At 33.7% G+C, this 25,751-nt stretch overlaps 2 protein-coding genes across 5 annotated transcripts in view; both read right to left on the bottom strand.

Annotated features, from left to right (window-relative positions):
• Nucleotides 1-25,751, bottom strand: part of LOC127877412 (uncharacterized) — a 120,652-nt gene that overhangs the window by 57,105 nt on the left and 37,796 nt on the right. The gene's annotated exons all lie outside the window — the stretch shown is intronic.
• Nucleotides 22,755-25,751, bottom strand: part of LOC127877413 (multiple epidermal growth factor-like domains protein 11) — a 21,722-nt gene continuing 18,725 nt past the window's right edge. The window contains exon 8 of the mRNA XM_052423269.1: nt 22,755-25,751. This exon is cut by the window's right edge and continues 486 nt beyond it. The gene's annotated coding sequence lies outside the window, so the exon portion shown is untranslated.

A 25,751-nucleotide genomic window follows, 5' to 3' on the forward strand; every position in this document is an offset into this window, starting at 1 on the left:
AACATTCGATAAATCGTATTCTTTTATTTTTTAAAATTAACTACCGAAGTGAGTCTTAATTCTAATGGTTCACAACAACTTTCTATGTCGTTTTTTGAATATAAAAATAAACATTATTATGTGAGAAAATTTTATTTTGAGAAAGCAACGCATACTATATACATTACGCATTAAACAAGTTCATATATTTGAAATTCAACTGCATATAAAAGGGCTTCGAAAGTGGATTCAACCGCATTTCGTTATACCAGTATGTTATCATGGTTGAAATATATACAAAGTGTTTCTTCAGCTGCAACGCATACAATATACATTACGCATTAAACAAGTTCATATATTTGAAATTCAAATGCATATAAAAGGGCTTCGAAAGTGGATTCAACCGCATTTCGTTATACCAGTATGTTATCATGGTTGAAATATATACAAAGTGTTTCTTCAGCTGCACTAGCAGGACTTTTTTTATCATAGCATGTGGTCCACTATTTATTCTATTAACGGAATCACCGCATCGGAACGGTTAATTCGAAGCATTGTGTTTTCAAACCGATTTTAAGGAGATCGAAAACTTAAGTTATTTGCAAAACATTAACATGAACATGAAAATTAACCTCATTCAATCACAATTCAAATTTTATACCAGTAAAAGATAATACATGTCAAGTAAATTACCATTTGACCAATCAACGGGTGGATGCAAGCCAGATCAACCGACATATAACTTGTGAAGCAAATAACAAGTTTTTAAAACACAATATGAAATCATAAATACAAACTCTTATCAATTTATTCAAAATCAAGTTGAATATTGTACACCAAATTGGCGATAGCGCAGTGGATGAACATAAAAAACAATAAGCAAATGTTTTTCGATTTATTCCATTAGTCTGATAATCAGGTTTATATAAATCACGTGTGTGCCCGGGTTTCATATTGATGTTGTCAGGGGAATATTTCGTCGGCAACTTATACAAATTGACAAAAAATGGAGTTACATACCAAGAGACCACTGGGAAGTGGCAAATTTTGACCCCGGGGGCATTATACAACCAGCCTTTGAAGATATAACGTGTTTAAATCCAAATATGAAATATATAAGTCTTTGTGATCGTTTTATTTTATTGTTAAATTCAATACAAACTATGTTAAACACGGGACATGTTAACCAGTTAAACCCGATAGTCATACTTTGATAAATCTAGAAGACCACCACGTTAAGTGAGGTTTAAAAGAAGTTGTCGTTTGAATGAACATGTCTTTGCAACACGCACGATGGACGAAACCGCTGTTTGAACCATGTTAACTCGCTGCTGTCTCAACTTGGTCACACAGGCGTACATATCGACAGTCTGTCTGGCCTGACCCTTGTCTATCAGTATGTCCATGGCGATGAATGTTCCCATGCAACCAACACCGGCGCTGATGAATAGACCAAAACGAACATACTAGAGACAAATTCCAAATTGATTAAAACATTCTTGATTTAAAAATAAACATTTTATAGTTCTATGTCTTTAAATTCGAAGAAAAAATAACACTTCTTTTAAATCTCTTTTCTTTTATATCGTTGCTGTCATTGAGAAATATTAAGACGTTAAAAAAAAATCAAAACGTTCAATTATGAATGCACTTGTTTTTCGTTAATACTTACCATGTAAAATAACTTAGTTTATGAACTGAAATACCTGCAATGAACGACCCATGGTTGCTTCTTGTCGGGATCGTGGGCCCTGATCCTACGCCAGAAGTGCAAGAGGCTCGAAGTGGTAGCGGGCACATCTTTGTCGGGCCATGCCGTGTAATGAAAGTGGATTACCACACGCGAGACACTTGGTTTGTCCTGATGAAAGATGATGTATACGAATATGACGTCATAAGATCTATAACGAAAAAGGATCCTGTAAAAGGGCCATGTTTACTGCGGAATTCCTTTGTGAAAGCTGGTATAAATGTTTGTTATACCTCGTGGGGACAGCGTATCACTCTGGTTTCTGCGATAGTTATGTTACGCGTATTTATTCCACAAATGTATGATAAATATACGGTGGTATTAAAGGGAAATAGAAAAAAATTGTAAGGGTCTATATTACATGCGCTTGTGATAGTTGTTTCATGCGCATGCGATAACACTAGTGTGCGAACGTTAAAGCGAGGACGCGCAATTGCTATGACGTACGATCGCGATAGTTATGGCATGCGCACACGATATGTATAAGATTCGTATAGATGGTCTCTGGGAAATTAGCTGTATAAAGAGTTTATAATTGCACCGTTATTTATTTTTATAAAGTAGTAGACAATTCAGTACATAAAGTAAATAACATCAAGTAAAATATTATTCTGTATAATATATTTACATGCATAATGATAAAACAGCAACAATAATTAAGTTATATTCTAGCGCTTCATGAGCGCACACTATACATTGTTTGACATTGATTGAGTGACTTTATACAAAACTGAGACATAAATAATAATATACAAGATGTCTTTGCGAAACACTATGTCCCCCCATATATTTGATATTTGACCTTGAAGGATGACCTTGACCTTTCACCACTCAAAATTTGCAGCTCCATGAGATACACATGCATGCCAAATATCACGTTGTTATCTTCAATATTGCAAAAGTTATGGCCAATGATAAAGTTTGACGCAAACAAACCAACAAACCAACAAACAGACAGGGCAAAAACAATATGTCCCCCAGTATAGACTAGGGGACATAAAAAGGATAGCTACACAGGTTTGAAAATGAATTTCATTTCCAAGTACATTTTTCCGTTCAATATATTTTATTTCCTCGTCAATATGTGTGTGTGGGTCGAAGGTATCCCACTCCACACTGTACATAGTTTGGCAACAATAAATGCATATTATAACACATTCCATACTTTATACAATAAAAAGCGTTTACATTACAATATAAACAAATAATTGTATTACTAAAGAATTGATTTAAGTTTCTTATCAAAACCACTGGAAAAGGGGTAACAACAGTTCCCATACTTTACTTTCTTTATCATAAAAATAATTAGTTTTACTTAGTACTTGACAAGGTCAGGACATGTACGATTTTTCTCCTGTAAGGGTGGGCCTTGATTTGTACATTTTACAATAATAAATAAACATTTTTATAAAAACAAATAATAAATGTAAAGGTCAACTTGTATTTGCATGTCCAAATATAAAGGAATGCATACCAAGAAAGTTCGAAAAAGGATTACATCCAGAAAACAATTCTTTGATTAACTAATTGACATGACTACATTCCCAAAATATATGTTGAATAGTTTCACATTCAGTTTCACAAAAGGTGCAGTTGGCTGTAGTGGCGTAACCAACTTTAATTATAAAGGAGTTTGTACCTAAGATTCGTATGTATCATTCTATATTGAAACCACTGTAAATTGGCATATCGTGTTATAAGGAAAGGCATATACAAATATGTCGCCATTCATTGTTTCAATATAATTAAAAATAATCGACCATTTAGCTATACACACTGGCGAGGACTCGTTTTTTGAAATTGTATCATACATAGGTTTCGTACCCTTGGTATTTACTAAGATGGACCGTATAATAGTCGGGATAATAGGCTTCATAAAGCTAGTGTCTTTGGAGCTTCTGACTTTAATGTACATTGCCACGGCATTTGTACATGTAATACCAAGGAAAAGAAGATAATTTGAATGGAAGTCATATACTTTACAAAAGTCGTCGTAACTGTAAAAGGTAAAAGTTTCAATATTTTGCAATCAAGCGAGACTATACGATTTTGTCAAATATTTATGAATTTATATAAAATGTGTAAAAAACTTTGTATACAAATATTTCAATGTAATAAAAAAAAACGTTAAGAAGAACATATGTCGAAAAATGCGAAAGGAGCCCGATATTTAATTCTGAAATTGAAAATGTCTGTACAGTCGAATTCGCCAGCATGTATATCATGCATGTACGATGTGAATCTAAATTTAGTTTAACGGATCAATTTAATTTCCTGCAACGATATCTATTCATACGACACAAGAACACTAATTCCGATCCTAATAAAAAGACGAATGCTTCGGTTATTGAAGGTAAATATGTACGAAATACTTTCGTCACAATCGGCTCAGGGAGCTAATTTGTCTTTGGTCAGTTTTTTTTAATTCGTCTTCAATGTGTAATTTTTCTTGACTATTTTGTGTTATTGTAACATATTTGTATCTATATATATTTCAATTTGACACATATAAAAATCGTATAGTATCGCTTAAAGTCCCCAACGAAATGAACGCCCTTTTTGAACCATGATTTACAAAATACACTTTTGTTACCAATTGTTACATGTATGTCTGGGTTATATAATAGAGGATATTGAAGCAGGGGCTGACACATGACTTCAATGTATCTTTCAAAACTCATTGTGTAACCTGTTCATTAAATTTTCGGGATAGTGGCTTCCACAGTTGTATTATTCATCAAAGTTAATCAATGTATTAACAATATGTATCCATTTTCCATTTCCTGCGACAATTCTAGGGATCCATGAGCGCTTCAGAGAACTAACAAAAGAAAATCGATCTGTCATTTTTAACCTCCTTCTGTATATTAATTTATTACAATATTTTGACTTAAAGTTGATTTTTCATTCCACAAAAAAAGTTTATTAATTTCATCTTACAATTTATGTGGTGGATTAGGCAACGAAACACAAAGATGTTTAACATTGGTTATGCTAGAGTTTTAATTACTTTAAATATTCCTATCGAAGTATATATCCTTCTTTACCAGTTTAGTTTTTTTAATAACGCATTTATTTTTATTATTTTGTCAACATAGTTTAATTCTATAACTTGTTTAAGATCAATATGAACAATTAGATACATAAGTAGGCATGCGATTAAAACGTAACTTACACTTAAAATTAATAAATGCACTATAGAAGAACATATTCTATAATTTTGATGGTCTGGTGGAATGACATTTATAAACAAGTATGTTGTTGTATTTAATCTTTGTTAGCGTTTAAATTTACTGAACATGGAGCGGATACATGTGCTTATACTTAAGAAAATGTAAGGATTCAGATAATAGGAATGAGCTCAGGGCAGCATTGCGGAGGTCATTATCTAAGACTTGTTTTCTTTCAGTTAAGCAGAAAATACTGTTCGGTGTCAACTTGACCCGAGTTACATAGCCTACAAATCCTTTCCTCTAAATGGTTCCGTCATATGCAAGATGATTTTATAAATCCAAATATGAATGTTTGTTGATTTAAGTATATAAAATCATGATTTAAACAATATAGATTTTTGTTCTCTAAACACAAGTTCAATTTTTTTAAAGCAAATTTTAGTATTTGCGCAAACTTACACAATTGCATTATACTTTGTTAATTTCGCAAACCGACACGTTTGCATTATACTAGATTTTTTTTCATGTGTCATTAGTCATTACAATGTTAACCGTTATTTGATAATGTAATAACAATATATTTAATACATGCTAATACGTGTACGATCAATTATGTATATCTTACTTAAATTTAAGGGCTCTTTACAGAGGCATATGCTGTTTTCTCTTTGATGTGTTATTGATGTCTTTTTTCTTTGCATATTCTTTGCGTAAGAGTGTAATTGCTGCAACGCTGTGTCATGTTTTCAAGTTGATACAATTCAATTTAATTGAGTTTTTATTATGCTCATAGTGTAGAAAGTTGAGTAGTATTATCTATGTATTATTCCTCTTTGCTATAAGATTGTAGTGGAAAACATTAACATATTTGTTTTTAACTATTTTAAATGGATATCAAGGTGTATCTTGTTAATTCTGCAACTAATATATTTGTCTTTGTATTTTGTTAAGTTAAGTAACACGTAGATGTAACTTTAAAATCATTTTATAATGTTATATGTGTTCCATTTTTAGATTTTCAAAAGATTTTGTTCGAATCACAAATAGTTTGAATGACTCACATTTTGAACACACTTTTTGTGTGAATCATATTCTCATACCCATGGAAGCTGATCCAATACCTGTACTTATTATGTCTTATAATCAGTATACGTCCGATTAAAGTTCCTAATTGCTATATATGGGATATATTTTGTTTTATTTCATTGAAAATTGACTAACCACGCGTGCAATTGCCAAGATCGTCAAGTGGATGTTCCATTCTCGTGGTTTATTCCAACCTGGCGAATTGTAACTGATTGTTTTCATTAAACATTTTGTATTATGATATTATGAAACGTGTGTAAATTAGTAATTTGAATATTAATTTTATTCATAGTTCATAGGATTGCATGTTTTGTTCAGTTTGTAAAGATATTGTCATTGTTTTGTTAATGTCTTTTCCGTTATGGCTCTTATATATTGGTCAACGTCAATAAAATGAATTTAACAGAGCTATGGACTTTGTATGCTATGCCCCCTTCCACCCAACAGCCACAACATTTCGGTAGCACGGGAGCTGCAAAGCGAGCATCTCGGCGTTCTGCATATATAGTGTACGCGCTGCGCTGTGCAAAGGCAGATCTGCTGAAACTTGGGTTTAATTTCCCAGCGACATCGTAACTTTTTTATTCAAGACAGTTATACCATGAGCATGCGATTGTTATCAAGAAAACACACGATATTTATTATACGCGGACGCGATGTGTACTTTAGTGTATTCTGAAGTTAATGAGGTCTTTCCGCGTTTGAGGCTGAATTATGTGTTGATCCGGAGTGTACTCCAGCACTCCTACCTAACTTACTTACGAAACTCATGAAAGTTGGGACGAAGTGTTTAATTATAGCTGCCATTTCAAGCTATTTCTAGTTTATACTAACATATTTCCAATTGTGCTGTTATATAGTGTTGGAGGGGTGAGCGGGAGTACCCGGAAGAAACCCGGCATGCACGGTATGATTACCTGCAACCAAATGCTAATTTTTCTTGGAACGGGGATTGAACACGGGCCGCCAATGTTAGAACTGCGTGTACCAAAGCGACATGGGTTCAATCCCCGATATATTATTAAGTGCGCTCTCTATAGTATTTCCGGCACAGTCGATAGAATTACGTTTGCAAAAAATGTAAGGGCGCACGCTTTAGTTAAGGTGTAGATAGCTAACACTTGCGCACGCGATAGTTTCTAAGTATACATACGAGAGTGATAACGTGCAGATCAACGAGAACAGGTTTGTGATGATTGTCCAATTATAACTTAATAATGGGAAGTTTATATATATTTAATGATTATCACATAGGGTACGGTTTTATAAAAGCTAAATATTTAAATGTAGTAATTGTAAATAATTGTCTATGGGACAAGTAGTGTGCACAGAAAATTACTTGCAGGAGTTAATCTTTATTATCCAATATTGTCAACGGTACTGTGGTTGCATACTATTTGTAATAACACGTGCGCTTGCAGCAGGTCATGCACTCTTCAAATTTCCAGACAATATGTTAAAACTATCTACATAGACCTTGATTTAAATTCCATACGGCGCACAAAAGTGGCAATACTTATAGGGAAAGTTAATAGCTTGGCGACTGAAAATTGTTCTTATTTACACAATGCGTCATGTTATGTTGTTATGTTAATTATGCTTTGACATCTATGTTTGTTTTATTAATTGTTTGTGTTAATTTTGCTGAATGTGTACCCATGTAAACATCATCAAACATTTAAATTAAGCTTTTTATATTAATGTCAATACCCGATGGTCCCCATGGATAATGACTGGACGCCGTCCCGATTAACGTCGCGAGTAACAAGAAGGAGACTGCTGAGAACATTGTTGTACCTACAGTGACAAGATAAAATTATGGTCAAATAATGTGTATTTTGTTAACTAGAAAAACCATACTTAGCCGAGAATAATGCGTCCCTAAAGATTGTAATCTATGATGAATCTAAATCGAGTTATTTCATAATAAAATTACTCTTAACTTTATATTCCAGGCCATCTTTGACAACTCATTTTCGATTAAATCATAAAGATCAGATTTCGCACAAGAAAACGTTTGTTTATTGAACGAATATTAAGTCGTCAATGTAACTTACAAATTGTCAGAAACAAACGTACAAAAATCCCGGTAAATTCGAAATATTATTTTTTTAATGTTTAAATCAGTTTAGCTATAAAGATGCCAACTCAATTTGCATTTACAATAAGATATCAAAATTGTATGGATGTTGGATCACTTGAAAAGGAAATGTTGACATTTGTATGCTCGAAAAGAATACGTTACAAGTACCCTTTATATGCATTTCAATAGAAAGTAAAAGTTTAAAACAACGCCTTCATGTGATAAAAGCATTAAATGAAAAATACCAAAAATACCGATCTTTATTGTTTTTGTTTTCTTGCAGCACGCATATGATCTGAGACATGTTTACCATGTCAAACCTTTTTTGATCAACTGAATTCAAAGTAATTTACGAATTTCTTTGACGCATGCAATATAAATTTTATTTTCAAATAGAATATTCGCGAGGAAACAATATGCAATTATTTGTAAAAAAACACTGTGAGATTGCCTTTGTGTTTTTAATATTGTACACGAACTTTACATATAAAACAGCCTCTTTAATAGTATTGCCATTAACATTCATTTTGTCATATTATTGACCATAATTTTTAATGTGTGAAGTCCCTTTTAGAAAAATATTTTTAATAGTCATTGATTGCAAACCTATTAGAAAATAAGGTACTGTTTGATAGAATGACAACACAGCCTTACATTTTCTCAAATGATATCATAATTACCAGTGTCGATGTTTTGTTTGTTATAACAATTATCTGTTATCAAGTTTTTAAAACAATATAATATATAGATAAACATATCGTTGTAAACTAATAACTCACCTTGGGCGCTGCTCTGGCGAGGCTGATCACGTAATAAAGCTAGACAGGATGCGTTTATATACCTGAAATGGAGGAGTTTGTTTTAGTTAATTGAATCTAGTTCAGGCATGTGCAGGTAAAATCTAGCTTTTACGCTGAATAAGAGGCACGCGTCGCATAAGCCTCATTGAAGCTCACTTTTAATAAAGTATGTGCGGATTATCTCCATTACTGGTACATGTTAAAGCAGAATACGTTAGAGATCGGCATGCATTACATTACATCCGCTGTTCATGCACTGATTGCAAATCAATCTGTGTTTGAATGTCCATGTAAACACCAATGCATATGTCAGCTTACATAATTGTAATCTCAAATTCTTAGACGACTCGCATCATCCCACGGAAGTCTTTTGGTGTAGACAAGCAAATTGGCATTCAAGTTGTCTAAGCACGATGTATTTCAAGTAAATGACAAAGTTACAACATTTGTATTTTTATTTAGTTGAGTATATTATTAGTAAACATAATCTACATGCATATTCATCGACTGCGCTTTTTGAGGTTTCCAAAATTACACGTTTGAATAAATAAATATAAACTATTTTGCTCGGCTTTGTACATGTCTGGTTTCTATAATCAATGTTAAGAGGGACCAACTGCATAAGGTTGTGCAAACTCATATACTTTGTTTATTTTTTTTTATGCATACTTCATTTCAATATAACAATGTTTTCTAATTTTGATTGACAACATTGTGAAATGCCATTAAACCATAAACAACATATGTCGCACATATTTTCCGCATTCCATGCAGTGTTGAGAGCACGGGGACTTCATGGAGCGACGTAAACCGATCCAAATTTAGAAATATTTCATGGCTGCATTTTGCGGATAACTTATTTCCCAATGCTAATCAGCCACGGTAAGGTATTGCTATAATCTGTACCTATACAGCTGGCGAACGTTAATCATATAGTTAAAATAATATCACAACTGCTTTTCTAGAATGCACCTCAGGATGTTGGCTTGCGTTTCGAGTTTCCTTATATATCCTATAACTGACGTTGTTCGGTTCAGCGTAGCTGTCAAGCCCGGGCTGTGATTTTTTTTCTCCATAACCATTATGATGCTGGCGAAAATTCCCGCCAGCAGTCGGAAATGAAAATCCTAACAGTGTTTTGTCTATTTTGAAATGTTCATTGTTTTGGTATATTTGAAAGGAAAACTGGTTTAAAATAAGACCTGTTTTCCGTTGTTCATTTTTTCATTTACGTATTTATATTCCGAACCATACATTGAAATGTTCATTTGTCAAAGGAGTGAAGAGACATTTCATCAAATGAACTTCTTTGCCATGTATTACCGTTTCCAATTTACCTCTTACATAAAGACATGTTAGTATATGGAAGGCCCTTCATCACGTATCTTTAAGGCAATACCGCGTTTATTACCACTAACTATGCCTGTGGCAGTTACACACAGTTGTTTTATATCAGTTCGAAAACTATCACTTGAGCAGACTGCTTTATACAGATGGTTGATGTACCCTTTATGTATCTAGGAGTTTTGACGCTGGTTTATGTTCTTTATACACATTTATTTAATTCTTAATTTAATGAATTCATTGTTTACGTGGTTATGCTCGCTGCCTGTCCCGTCTTAACTATGGGTTGCTGTTTTCGTCTGTTGTCTTGTGTCGCCATTGTATAATTCCTGGTTTCCCTCGATGCAGGTTTTTTGTGTACAAGCTCCCTGTTCTGATAAAAGTGATATTTTGATTCAATCGGTCTCGTTTTTATCGATTTTCACATTCCATTTCGATTTGAACGAATTTCTAAATAGTTTATGGATTCGAGTTTTGTGGCCATTAAATATGTGTCATTTGTCATGAATTATTTGCAACATATGTGTTTTCATGGTTGAAGAGAAACATAGGACACATTGTAAGTAATGATAATCATAATGTAGTAGGCATATATTTGCAAACAAATGATATGAGTTTACACACCCTTATGAAGTTGGTCCCTTATATTGTCATTCATAGTAAAAGCTAGAGTTTTGATATTCCGTAAGATGTTTGGATAGATATTAGCTCACATAAACTGCGGAAATTCATTTGGACGTTCAAACAAACTTTATTTACCAACCTTGCAAAAACATCGGGCGTTATGCAATAGAGGTATATATTCAACGTTTCCGGCTACGAAACACATTCGAGATAATCCGTACATGCTTGATGTAAAGTAAGCTTCAAACTTGTGTAATGCGCCGTGTGTCTTAAATTCAACGCGATCTCTTGCACGGTGGATTACGAATGTACATGCTCGGACTAGATTTATTTAGGTGAGCACACTCCTTTATTTCAGGAATATACATGCCTTTGTTCCTAGCTGCATTATCGAGCGCTCATTTTCACTAGAGAAGCACCCAATGTGAGTTATTATTTTACAAAGATCTTATTTTATATATTATTGAACAACTTGATAAAATATCATTTTGTATCTTTGAAATAACAACAACAATCCTTTGATACTGGTTATTATAAGATAATTTGAACATATACAAGAGGTTATTTTGACACTTTTTGTAAAAATGCCTCCTTTTGTTATAGTTTTGAAATCACCGACTACTGCTTGTTTCTAAATGGATGGGCATAAACACATTGATAATAATGGTCAATAATATGGTCAATGTATGACAAGGACAATTTTATTGAAGTGATTGGAAAACAATATTTGAAACAAACTCAAAATCGCAGACATAAGTCAGTCAATTATCACAGTAAACGCATTGTAATCAATAATTTATCACACTGTTTTAGTGTTGCTTAACCCGGTAGCATTACAATTACAAATATTATAATCTTAAACAATATTTAACACATGTTTAATACATTGTTTATTTATAAGTATGTTTCTAAAAACAAATGTATTTCGTTTGAAACAACGCGAATGAAAAGATCAGACTACCTTTTTTACTTTATAAACATTGTATTGCATGCGTCAAGGAATTTGTTTATAAGTCTTAATTTATTTGATAAAAAATAATGACATGGCCAACAGGTGTTTGAAGATGTCAAATTGAAAGAGATAAAAATACAGCTTTATTGTATGTATTGACGTTCGGTATGTTAAATTGATTTTTTTTATCATATGAAGTAATTCTTCAAACTATTAATGACAATGTAATAACTGTTCAAGGGTACTGTAACCTATCATGTCCGTATTTAAGTTTTCAATTATCAACTCAATTTTTACCTCTAACTGTAAATGCTAAGCACTGAATAAAAACACCGACGACAAGTTACATCCTTGTTAGCGCTCAAGCTCACACATGAAATACAAAATGGGGTAAAAAAAAAGGCAAGTTTGAGGCATAACAAATGTATCAAATCCATGATTGCCCACTATGTAAAAATTGCAAAAGTTTGCAACTTAAAAGTTTAACTGCTTAACACAATTTAAAGTAAGAATATTTAGTATTTATTAGCACTTATTGTGCATGTGATTGTTATTATGTGTAAGTAACAATGATGACATAATATGTGTATAATGAAACAAATTATAAATAACATTCCCCAGGTAATGTCAGGTTGATCATCGAACCTGCTACTAGTAACCAATCGGCACGAAGATGACATATCTGTACAGGAAAGTAAGATATCCCCGCTCTTTCGCTAGTCCATGGGAGCATCTTAGACAAGTGCGAGTAACCATTCAGTCTTCCTGCTGTGGTTACGGTCCTGCGGCCTTGCTGGATAGGTTTTGGTAATTAAAGACTAAGGGCGTCAATCCATAATCCGTAGCCGGAGTCCCAAAGGCGGTCTGACCTTGTCTACAAAGTCATTTTGGTAACTTCTTCGACGTTGCGGGTGCCAAGATGCATAGGCTTTCTATTGGATTCACCAGCTTGCGTGCAGTGAGATGGTCTGGTACATGGGCAACAGCTAACCCTCCATACCATCTTGGCCAGACTTGCTCGCTGGAGAGGTCAATCCAGCTTCGCTGCAAAGCGTCAACAAAACACGGATAGCAGCTCGTTATAAGCCATCAGCTCCATCGGTACTGAGCTTGGCACAAGGGGCTGCGGCGCCATGCCATTTTTTGTAGTGCCACGCTGCCCCTTTTCAAAGCCATTGAGCGCCACGCTGCCCTTTCCAAAGGACGCCGCCATGCCCTTTCATGAGCATCCGCTGTTTTCCGTCCTCTATTGTTACGGTATGCTTGATTGCAAGATTTAAGCGATAATTGTGCTCGTTTTATGGCCCAGAGGCGTTTCTAAGTGCTTTGATTTAACCGATTAATTGAACTAGTATATGGCCCCAATTTAAGGCCCAAGGAAGATTCGCGCGGTTGTGAAGTATTCATACGTAAATCATATCAATATCAATCGATAATGTCAGTGGCTATGTTATACCAAGCGCACTAATCAGCGGTTATGTGTACTCCTCCACGACAAAATCGTTGACTGTTACTTCGGAGACTTTGGATGAAAGACTCAATGTTATCCTCGTGGAAATTGTGCATTTCATGCATAATTCAGTTATATCAAAACATATATTTTTACGCGTAATTACATTTGAAAACACAAACAAATTAATTCTTTATCGTTATCGTCTTTAAGATAATTTATTATTGAAATAATTACTGAGACGTATACTAATAAAACAAAATTCGAATCACGTATTAGGCGGATGTATTATACGATTTTATGTTGCTATGCGCACCTGTCGCTTACATCTTTTTAACAAGATGGCGGACTATACAGAATTAAATTGTGACTCGGCAAAAATGGCAAATAACGTCTGAAACGATCGAATTTACGATGGAGATCATACATTTAGAAGAAATTAATGAAATGTCTGTGATAATCAACGATGCATAAAAATGTTTTAGATAGCAACAACATATTTATTTGTAATCTACTCAGTGGATGTATGCCACGGAAACGAGTGTTTGCAAATTGTTAGCGATCAGTTCACTCGCAATCTTAAACATCTGACAAGATTAGGCAAGAATTTCTAATAGAATGATTCTCTGACCCGCCGACGCTCATTTTTGACGAAACCAAAAATAAAATAAAATTAAATCTCGATTTTTTATCGGATGCCAAAAGGTGGCCTTTAAACACGAAACGGGTGCCGGGTTTAAAAAAAAGTTTATATGAGTTATAAATTATCATAAAAATCCCAGTTTTAATAACCGGCATTAATACGTGAACATCCTACATGTGCTGCAATTTACCAAAAGCTACGCCATTATTGTTTGTTCAGGAACGCTACAACACTTTCACCAGCAAAGTCTTCTAATTTCCCAATAATTATGCAACCGTCAAATGAAGTCCTGAATGAAATCGATTTGTAAGTTAATATTTTAGTATTTCTGTATGATTTTATAAAATTGATAGTATTAAAATGACTAAAAATAATTATGAAAGCAATAAGAACAAAACGATTTTAATTTAACAGGTGCCCGAAATGCGAAACCCATTTACGCCTATCAACTTTAAACCTTCAATATTTTACGCACAAATAAGGCCATATTTTAAAAGATACAATTTTATGCAGATGTAGTGAAGAATTTGTGCATATAATACGTGTTTTTTGTTATTTTCAATGGGTACGAAATGGGTACGAAACTTCGATTTTGTTCCGGACTGGTTCGTTCCAAAAGTTAAAAAAAACTTCATACCATAACATTTTTAAAATGAGTGATATTTGGTAACCCATCTTTTTTTCCCTCCTCCGACCCGACAATTTTAGATAAAAAATTGAGAATCATTTTATTGAAAAATACTTGCCTTATCGTTAGAAAATGGGATAAGACAATCATGGTTTCATTTATATGTTAGTGGATCTGTGTATAATCAGATTCATATACATATATTGATTTATTATGTTTGTCGTGCTGTACAGTTTATTGAAACAGCATGGAATTTAAATGTACATTGCAAGGTCAATGTATTAATATAAATCAAAGTATGTTAAATACATCAATTACCATTAAATGTGCTTGTTTATATTTTATGTTTTTTCCACAACTGCTTCTGATGCGATTACATGTTTCTCCCTAATGCAAGTATTCACGGAAAGTGTTTGCCCATTTTTGCCTAAACTGCGCGCTTAAATGCCCGTTTTGAAAGTAATGCGCCATACCCCTTTGTCCTCCTGGGTAATACACTACAGATGAACCTGCAAGCATACAGATCGCTCATGAGTACAGTGCAGCGACCAGCAGGGAGATGCGCTAATGACTACTTGCTTTAACTATGCCAGAGCATCCAGCCATCAGCCGATACTCGAATCATTAGGAGCATGAAAGACGGCATAAAGAAAACCATAAAGATCACAGCTCCTCTGAAATCAGCCACTGGCGAGATCTTCAACAACCTGGGCAAGCATATGGAGCGTTGGTTTAAAAACTACTCGGACTTATACTTCAAAGAGAACCGCGCCACAGATGATGCCATTGCTGCAATCAAAACTCTCCCTCTCATGATAAAACTGGACGATAAACCCACTATGTCAATATTTAGGAAAGGCAATTGAGAGCCTCACCGCGGCAACAGCTACACATAAAGATGGCATACCGCAAAAGGTCATCAAATGTGGCAAATTGTGCTCCTAGAACATCTGCACAACCTCCTCTGTCAGTGCTGGGAAGAAGAATCGGTACCTCTGGGCGTGAGGGATACCAACATCATTACCCTGTACAAGAAAACGGGCGATAGAAATGATTGTAACAACTTCAGAGGGATATCCCTCCTGAGTTTTGTGGGTAACGTCTTCGCACGTATCGTCTTGAACAGACTACAGAAGCTTTCTAATGTGTATCAAGAGTCAGTGTGCGGGTTCCGCTCAGAGAGATCAACCATAGATGAACTTCTTTATCAGGCAACTGCAGTAAAAGTGCACAGAGCAACACAAGCACCCCTTTCCTCGTCTTCTTTGAGCTTACCAAAGCAAATGACTTTGTCGGCAGGGATTGACTATTCACCGCCCTGGCAAAGATTGGCTGCCCACCAAGACTCCATAGCGCGATCCAGTCGTTCCACGACAACATTACGGGCAGAATGACGGCTCCTTATTAGTTGCTTTTGACATCCGTAGCGGCCTTATACAGGGCTGCGTTCTCGCTCCCTCTCTTTTCGGCATCTTCTTTGCTGACCTGCTACAGCATGCATTTTAACATTTCACCGAAAGAGTCCACACTCGGTCAGTTGGCCGTCTGTTCAACATAGATCGACTGAAGGCAAAGAGCAAAATACGGGCGGTTATGATCAGGGACATGCTGTTTGCAGATGAAGCTGTTCTGGTAACCCACACCGAAACTAAACTTCAGAGACTGCTTATTATATTTGCAAAGGAATGTGATAAGTTCCGCCGTACAATCAGCCTGCAAAAACAAAGTTGATGGCAAAGCATGCCGCATCACCCCATATCACCATGAGCATCTTACTGGAAGCAAAGATAAACCAAAAGATTGGCAAGACAGTGTGCTTACTACAAACACAAAAATAGCTGTGTTCAAGGCACGCGTCATAAGCACTTGTATTGGGTCCACTTCTTTGGCCACTTCTTCTCCTTCCAGATCTGTTGGCATAGTTCCGTCATTGCTGCAGTCGTTGCCTTTCCCCCTTACTTAATTAGCTCTGACGGGACTTTGTCCATTTTCGGAGATTTTTTTTGCTGGGATCGTTCTGATGGAGACTGGAGTCTGGTTGAAGCGGATAGTTGTACAGGTCAACTCAGTTTTCAGTCCACCTGTTTAGGACTTCGGCACTCTCGGTATATGCTTTATGTTTATACAAACAATTACTGGAAGAAATTCAAGTGAAGATGCCTCGAGTCTTTAATAGCATCGAAACAGCGAATTTTTTGCCCACTTGAGAAAAGTACCGGTACCGTACCATTTGGGAAAAATAGCACAAACAAACTGAATTTGGGAAAATGTGCTTAATACAATCTTCAGATTGGGATTCTCTGTATTTTAATTGCCTTTAATGTATTGCACAAAACAATTGAATATTCATTTACATGCATTTTGGCTTGAAATGATCGGTTTCACAGCTCATTTTATTTGTTTACTTGCAGATAATACACTTTTGGAACGACATTGACAAACTGTTCCCTCATTTTGTGAATGTTGCAGACGGCAAAAGATGTAATTTTTCTCAATTGGGAAAGGGTTAGAGTCTGTTACTGATAATCATAAAAAAGGAAAAAATGCTGCGATAAAGCGATTTGCAAAAGCTTGAACTTCCATTTTAAGTGCTCTCATTAATTTTGGGGATTTGTGCTAGACAGAGTTAAAGGCCACACTTAACAATTACTAGTTATTGACTACAATTATTAATAATTGACTGTATTGAAAACAATTTAACCTTGATAGTTGTGTCGAATTAATACATGAATTAACATAGTTTTAATCGCATGTCTTTGTGTGCATCCTACATCCTTAGTGTATAGCAATATAAACCTTATGAATTGTATTTTGAATTAGTATTGCTTTGTATTATGTTATAAGCAAGTGCTTTACTTATATTCCCTAGAGTACAAGTGCCTAATTTTATTCAGAGAAATCACATGAAGCATACCATTATACTTTTCAAAGGCAACACGGCTAGATAAATATGTTTAACATAAATACTTTTACTGCTTGTTTTGCTTTTTGCATGTGATAGGTCACAGCTATAAAGTACCAAAACAAGTTCACTTAATAGACCAACTTTTACAGAGAGGAAAATATTTTTTTGCAATATTCTTAGAAACTTAAATAGAAGCTATTAATTTTTGTAATCTTATCTAACATGAGCAAGTTTTGCTCATGGGGAGCTGTTAAGACACCGTGGTGTATATAACAATACAAGCCATTCGGGTAAGGCAATTGTAAGGACTGTAATAGCTGGAAAAATGCAGTGCTTAATTCAGGAAATTAACTTAGATGTGCAAAGCTCGACCAGCAAACGCGTGCTAATGGAAATAATCAACGTGATATAACTTAATACTTTTAACAATCCTGAGAATGACTGTGATATGGAAGTTATTTTATCCAAACAGTCATATATTTTATCATGTTAAAGGGGCCTTTTCACAGATTTTGGCATTTTTTTTACTTATTCATTAAATGCTTTATATTGATAAATGTAAACATTGGATCGTAAAAGCTCCAGTAAAAAATCAAGAAAAAAATTAAAAAAAGGAAAAGAACATTGCCCGGAGCAGGTTTCGAACCAGTGACCCCTGGAGTCCTGCCAGAATCCTGAAGTAAAAACGCTTTAGCCTACTGAGCTATTCCGCCGAGTACACATTCTTGACGTATTTTATACCTTATATAAACAATCTTCGTAGTTTCACAAAATTTAACGACAAAAACAGAACTCTCCAAATTATTCAATCGTTTCGCGTTGCAACGCTTTATAATTTTTAGGTTTTAAAATCGTCAAAAGATGCATATAATGGCTATATTAGAGCATGGTTAATGTTCAGTATTACTGTTTCCTCACAAATATCATAACTAAAACGAAAACTTACGAATCTGAAGCAACTTTTTTCAATTTTGTCAATTTACCAAAGCGTGAAAAGATCCCTTTAACACGACAATCTGTATAATGTGTCTCTGTATAAATTGTACGTTTCTGATCTTGTCATAATCAATATTTGGTGTTTAGAATGTAATTTAGTTCTATGTCGTATTCTTTATAACAAATTTGTAGAATCGATTTTGTCTATTCCAACTTTTATCGGACATGTAGTACATACAAGATGTAATACAACATATACTGACATGTGCACAACCACAGCATTGAGCGACGATAGCTACATCACTATATTTCAATATTTTGATAGAAATTCATTATACATTCTTATATAATAGAGTAAAATCTGACTTGTCAAGCTCAAACCTTGCCACAAACCCTCCAATCACTTCATTGCAGTAACAACCTCGTGAATCATCATATCTTGTGCGAAGTGAAGTTGTCAATTTTTGCAAATGTCTGATGTATGCCCTTCTAATCAAACATTTGTTAGACACATGCCATCTCTGACGTTTACCTCCTTTAAAATGCACACTGTCTCTTTTTTGCCACCATGGTCATATCACAATTAAAGTTTGGACAATATGTTGAGGACACTTTGTTGGCGAGTGGATGACTTATACATAATTGTATTTAATTGATGGTGTTTAATTTATTATGATATTAATCAAGATGTCGGGAAGGTCAGTATTTGGGATTGCGTATGTCTATCTATACCTAAATATCGGCATTGCAAATAAACATGTATTTTCAAACTATTTGGTTTCCTTGATGTGGCCAATTATGACAGTAGAGGCATGATTGAAAGAAACCCAATCGAGAGCAAAAATACCAAATTTCCTATCAAATATAACATTTTCGAACATAATGGCTTCAAGGGTGACTGTAGATTGCATAGAAAACTTGTATTAACATAACGTAACGTAACGTGGAAAACACGGATATAACTTTTTGTAATGTTAAATGAACGATGGTATTAATTGAACATGCACGTATCATATAAGCAACATTGAATGGCATTGGGAATGTATACTATGAAATGGTAAACATGAATTTGCATATTATAAAGCTTCCGACATAATTAATATTGAAATTAGGAAAATAGCACGTTCAAATGTAAGGTTGGTGTATCCCCATATATGATTATAGGAGTTAAGAAAGATGGTAGGGTCATTCCGAATAATTTCAGACAGTAGGAACACTTCGAAAAAAATTTGATTGCAGGTCAGCTTTATGACATATGCTCAAGACGAATACAATAAGTATACCTTATATTAAAAGAACATTCATTAGGTGAAACGAATGTCTTAAAATATCCATGTCACTTTATAAATACTTGCATGCTAAAGGTTCATCTTGGGAGTGACCTTATAAAACTGTCCGAATGGTCCCCAATTTTGTAAATTAATGGCGTCCAACGTTTCCTTTTATAATTAAGAATTAAAAAAACGCCATATGTGTTTCCCATACTCGGATTTCTTCTGATTTTCTCTTTTAACAGACTTTAGCGTCAAGTTCACAAGACCGGGACCGGAACTTGTGGTTTTAATTGACCTTTGATACCCGCGCTCTACAACGTAACCGGAGTAACGTCACCGCACTGTGACAGTGAATGTAAACATGCCCCAAGGGCATTGTCAAGAATTACTAATAAGTCTACTGCTGAAGCCGAGAGTGGAATTGTATAAAAGGGTTGCTCTGAAATCATAGTATCAATTGTCCACTTGTCTAGGAACAAACACACTCAAATACCATAATTTGAGTTAAACTTGTGTAACGGTTATATTTTCAATAATGTTTGCATAGGTAATGGATGGATTCTGAATAAAATGCAATTACCCGAAAAGAAAATCAAGGGGTATGTGGTTTTCTTAAATTCCAAAGTAAGGCTTAACTTCATGAACGTTAATGATTTGGTATGTGAATGTATGTATGTACATTATCAAAATGTTTGTCCCCAGTAATTATATATACACACAGGAATATTTCAATAACTTGATAGCAACATTTACATTTTTAAATTGAAATGAGAATTAGGCAGTATGCAAATAAATTGCTATGTTGATATTTTCATTTATATGTGTGTCCCTAAAAACATCATTACACAGGTATCAGCATAGGTAAGTCACGTCAGACCTTCACAAGTATTCCGCAATTTGACGAATCTATGGTGGAATAATTTAACCAGTAAAATTTGCAGTCTTTCAGAATATATTACAAGCAATTAGTTATATTTTTTCTCTCTTTTTTGTTACGATAATCAGGATGTTTCTTACGGAATTCATATATTATGCGATTGTGCAGCGATCAAAAAGTCTAATCTTGCAATGTTCCGTTCGTCATGCAATCTTAACTACTCGGTATATTTTGCTATATGCTTTATTTTACAATTGAAACGGAAATTTAAGTCGGGTCTCGATTCACTTTGAAACGGTGTTTTATTATTCTGAACAATATTGAACATCCTTTTCCACTTCAGATGTTCCGTTTTATATGTGATTCACTCAATATCTCATTTAAAAAACTATCCTAACTCGTATGAGTAAATACAGCAGATAATTACCTAATGCTACATATGATGAGTGCTGCTAAAATACTTCTAACATTAAATAACTGTGTAGTAACGAAAGGTTATTGACACCCATGTCTGTGTTACTACAATTGATAAAAGCTTAAGATAGTATAGTTGACACCCTTGTATGGTGTTGTAGCTCGTACAGCACGTTTTCTGTTATAATCAAAAGGCCATACAGTAATATACTCAACTGTGTGAATCGCACTTCACTTCAAAGGTTACACAACACCAATACAGTATACAACACTACAACATGTACAACATTTAAGACTGTGGGATGTGTGTTTTTCATTAAATGATTTATTGTATTGCCTTTGATGATTTTATGATGATTACGAATCTCCTATCATCCTATCATCAAAGGTAATATGTGAGCATTCGAGAACTTTCTTTGTTTCCGATTCAATGCACCATACCATTAATAATAGAGTATATGCAATTTAACCGTTAATTTATGCGGTGACGCTGTGTTTTTGTTGATGTTAAAAGTAATAATAATGGATAAATAAATGGATGCAACATTAATGCGTTGACCTATTGTGTTCAGGTTCTGATCAAATCATTTTACTTAGTAACATTCTGTTAAAAGGTGACGCATGCTATACAATTCGGTCTGGCGTGTACACGTGTGTTGGTCTAAAGGAAGCCACCATTACGTAGAACGATATCGGGCATATGAGTTAGATGCTGCATGCATCTAGTGAACACGGTGTAGTGTTGTATACTGTATTGGTGTTGTGTAACCTTTGAAGTGAAGTGCGATTCACACAGTTGAGTATATTACTGTATGGCCTTTTGATTATAACAGAAAACGTGCTGTACGAGCTACAACACCATACAAGGGTGTCAACTATACTATCTTAAGCTTTTATCAATTGTAGTAACACAGACATGGGTGTCAATAACCTTTCGTTACTACACAGTTATTTAATGTTAGAAGTATTTTAGCAGCACTCATCATATGTAGCATTAGGTAATTATCTGCTGAATATAAAAAATTTTTTTTTGGTTTACATGGGTTGTGAGGTATTTTGAAGCCATGCTAATAAGACTCCTTTTTGGCCGTAACAGAGGTTGTTTAAACAAACCACAATATTCAAAGATGTACTTACCACAGATGTGCAGTAAAATACGATTATTATACGCACAATCTGTATAAACACAACCGTGCAAAATAAGAGATAATATTTCAGTATTGGAAATGGCAACTTGATTAATCAATCATGTATCAATCGATCTATAGAACTTATGTCCGGACGTAGAGCTCCTTTTGTTGCATAATAATGTCAATATTGTTGCCCTTGTATGATCTAAGATCTTAAAGGCCAAAACGTCAGAATGATGTTTGTCTTTGCGTGTGATGCATTGACGTTTTGCTATTTAAAAATAAAGCATTTTAAAGCGATAAGTGTCAGTCTCGATAAAAGTTTCAAATGTCTGTTTTTAATTTTAATACCTGAAGTGTTGATTCGATGTATTATTCTAGGAAGAAAACAACTAAAATGATATGAATATTAATATATTGCGATTCAGATTGTACTTGATTTGTAAGCTCTTTGTTAGATTGGTTTGTTTATATCTTGTATTGATGCGAATTAGTTATTTTAACTCAAATGTTGTCTTATTGTTTTGCTACAGTACGAAATCAGTCTGTCCATCTTAATGGTTAGTAATAAAAGTCATGTTTAAGTTACAGGACACAATGAGGTTTTATCGAAGAGTGTATTGTTTATATCTAATTGGGTTAATTAATTACTTTTATTATTAATATATTTTAAACTTTTAAACAAAGAATTAACTGCAACTAATACTGAACTGTACATTTATTACAAACACTGTAAGCAAAACAAACGAAACAAAGATAAAGTATTTTTTATGTATTACATTGATGCCTCCCATACACGTGTAAAAAAGACATTTTTATCGAATAGTAAAACTTGAAAACAAAGGAATACATTATTTTGTATAAAAATTGCAAATAAAGTACATGAACATGTATCAAACAGCTATAGAATATTCAAATTATGAACTAGTCATCATCATCATTAGGAGATTCGTCATGTGAATACAACGATACTGAATATCGTAAATAATAAGTGTAACAACGGTAATTCATAACACACTTTCAGATGATAAATATATATATTTTCCGAAATGTGTTGATATCTCTGGTTTCGAAATATATTTTTTGCACTATTGAACATTCGACAAATTATGAATGAATCGCTATTAATGATAGTATGAATATCCAGAAAGTAGCTACACTTTTAAAATATGTTCCAACTATAAGACAATATTTTGTTTTAAATAATAAAAAAATATTATCACACACAACACATATTATTCTATTTTCAGACAATTTTCAGTATAAACATCGAAATACAATAAATCGTCATTCGATCACTTTTATTTATCACGCGCGCGAAGTCCAAATAAAACAGTGACCGGTCAAAATTCTCTTGATTGTACACATTATATAGTAAGGACAAAGAGAGAAAAGATAGATAAAGAGAGATATATTTATGAATGATACAATATTAAACATTCATAAAAATTAAAATAATTATATTCAATTAGCGACCATTGTGTGTGACTCCCGAACATTTTTCTAAGTACAACAAGAATCTTAAATAAAAAGTTAGGTCATTGGCCGTACGGTCATGCGTGTTGTTTATGTTTGTTAATCAAACAAAAACAAGACGTGACACTTATTGACATTTTCACTACAAAGTAAAAGGACAATTTTAAGTTTCACTACTCGTGATGAGCCATTAACACACTACTCAGGTAACCATTACACTGTCTTTTAGAACGATTTGGCAAACTTTATTATGACCAACATTGTAGAACACAATTATAAACACGTTCATTCTACATGTATGCCTATTTATGTTAATAAATCTAACATACATGAAAACTTACTTCATGCTAATAAATTGTGTGCGTGTGTGTGTGCGTGCGTGCGCGTGCGTGCGCGTGCGTGCGCGTGCGTGTGTGTGTGTCACAGATTCATTTAAACTGTGTGATGTCATATCAAGCGTACATCACGAACCATGAGTAACATGTGCTTAAGAAGCTGTTGGTGGATAGTGTAATCATATACTTATATTCACATCAGAAAACTCTATAATATACAGTGAAGAACAAATGGAGGGCCTATTAATTTAAAAGACTTTAAAACAAAACAAATATTGTGATTAAAATAAGTATGACACAATTATTTTTACTAATGGCACTTTATGAAAAATGACACAAATACAAATATCTCCGACTGCATAATACAAAACAACAAAATACATACACTTTACGTTAAACGAGGGTTTCATTTTTTATTATGACGTTATAGGCAAAATCAGTTTTTCTGTTTTCTCTGAACCTGTAATTGGCGGAGGTAAAGTACTTTATACTAACCAATGATCATTTACAAAGTTTGTTCAAATCATACACATGATCCAAAATCGTCAAGCCAAGGTTGAAGTGTTTTATGTAGATATATTTAGCAAACACGTAATAAACCCTCTTCTCTTAAATTACTGCACTGATAATACGTGACAACCTACTCTTAAGTTAATTCAAATGATGAATCTCGTGGCGAACTGAACTCACGAAGGAAGTCACAACGCTAATTTAGACATTATTAGCAAACTCCTTGTTAATTATATCGCGAAATTGATCCTCGTTTTATGGATTAAACGAGGGACTGGATAAATATAGGAAAATAGACTTCCGTGTGTTCTTAGTTCAGCAATTATCTACAACTGTTTCATCACACATGTTTCCTTTGACCGATACGTGTATAGAGTATAAACGTTTACTCTATATTCTATGCTCACGTATAAAAATTACTCCGTATGTACCTCCAAAAAAGAAAGATAAACAAGATCTAAGATTTTAATTTACCGACATATTTATTGATTCTAGTAGTAATACGCATTACTTTTATTTTAATGATTAAACATTATTTAATTGTTTAGAATACGTGTGTGTGTAATGCATTCATCAGCTGCTCAACATATTCAGTTAAAACTAAGTGAATTATACAAAAAAACAAATATATTTGATAACATATACAATATATTAAAAACAATTACAAACTATGTATATACACACAAAGAGAGACTGATAGAGCATAAGCATTGGTAATTAAACTAATCAATATTACCTAAAAAGAAACTAAAATAAACGCATTGATATAAAAGAACTATGATATATGTACAAGCATTGGATGAATTATCGATGCTAAAATTACTTTAAGTACACGTATACGAATACGGTCAAAATTAGTAAAACTTAAAAATATAGACTATTAATTTTAACAAACCATTTGATCACATAATTCCATACATTGACTTGTTCTTTGAACATGCATCGATATGAAAGTAAGTATTTCCGTGCTATCAACAATCAAATTGCATAAAAATAATATATGGATTACACTAACTTGTAGTAAGATATAAATATGAATAGTTATTGCCAATTCTATTAAGTATTATGTTTATTTAGTGAAAAACAAGAAACAAAAACATATGCGTATTTCGACAGATGTTAATGTATTTAACAAATACGTTTCAATGACAAAGCCAATAATGCAATTTAACGTGATCGAATATCAATATATATATAAATATAGTAATATAGGTTTAAAAGCAAACTTTGATGATTGGAATGTGTGTAAAGTGAGACGACATCATGTATGTATGCAACAAAAATAATTCGATTTTCTACATAAACGTGAAGATATATTCTGAAGATACTTGACTGATAATTCATGGCTGTGTTGGTTATCATCATGTGTCTCTGCGCAACAG

The sequence above is a fragment of the Dreissena polymorpha genome, chromosome 4, assembly GCF_020536995.1.
Source record: "Dreissena polymorpha isolate Duluth1 chromosome 4, UMN_Dpol_1.0, whole genome shotgun sequence".
NCBI lineage: Eukaryota > Metazoa > Mollusca > Bivalvia > Myida > Dreissenidae > Dreissena > Dreissena polymorpha.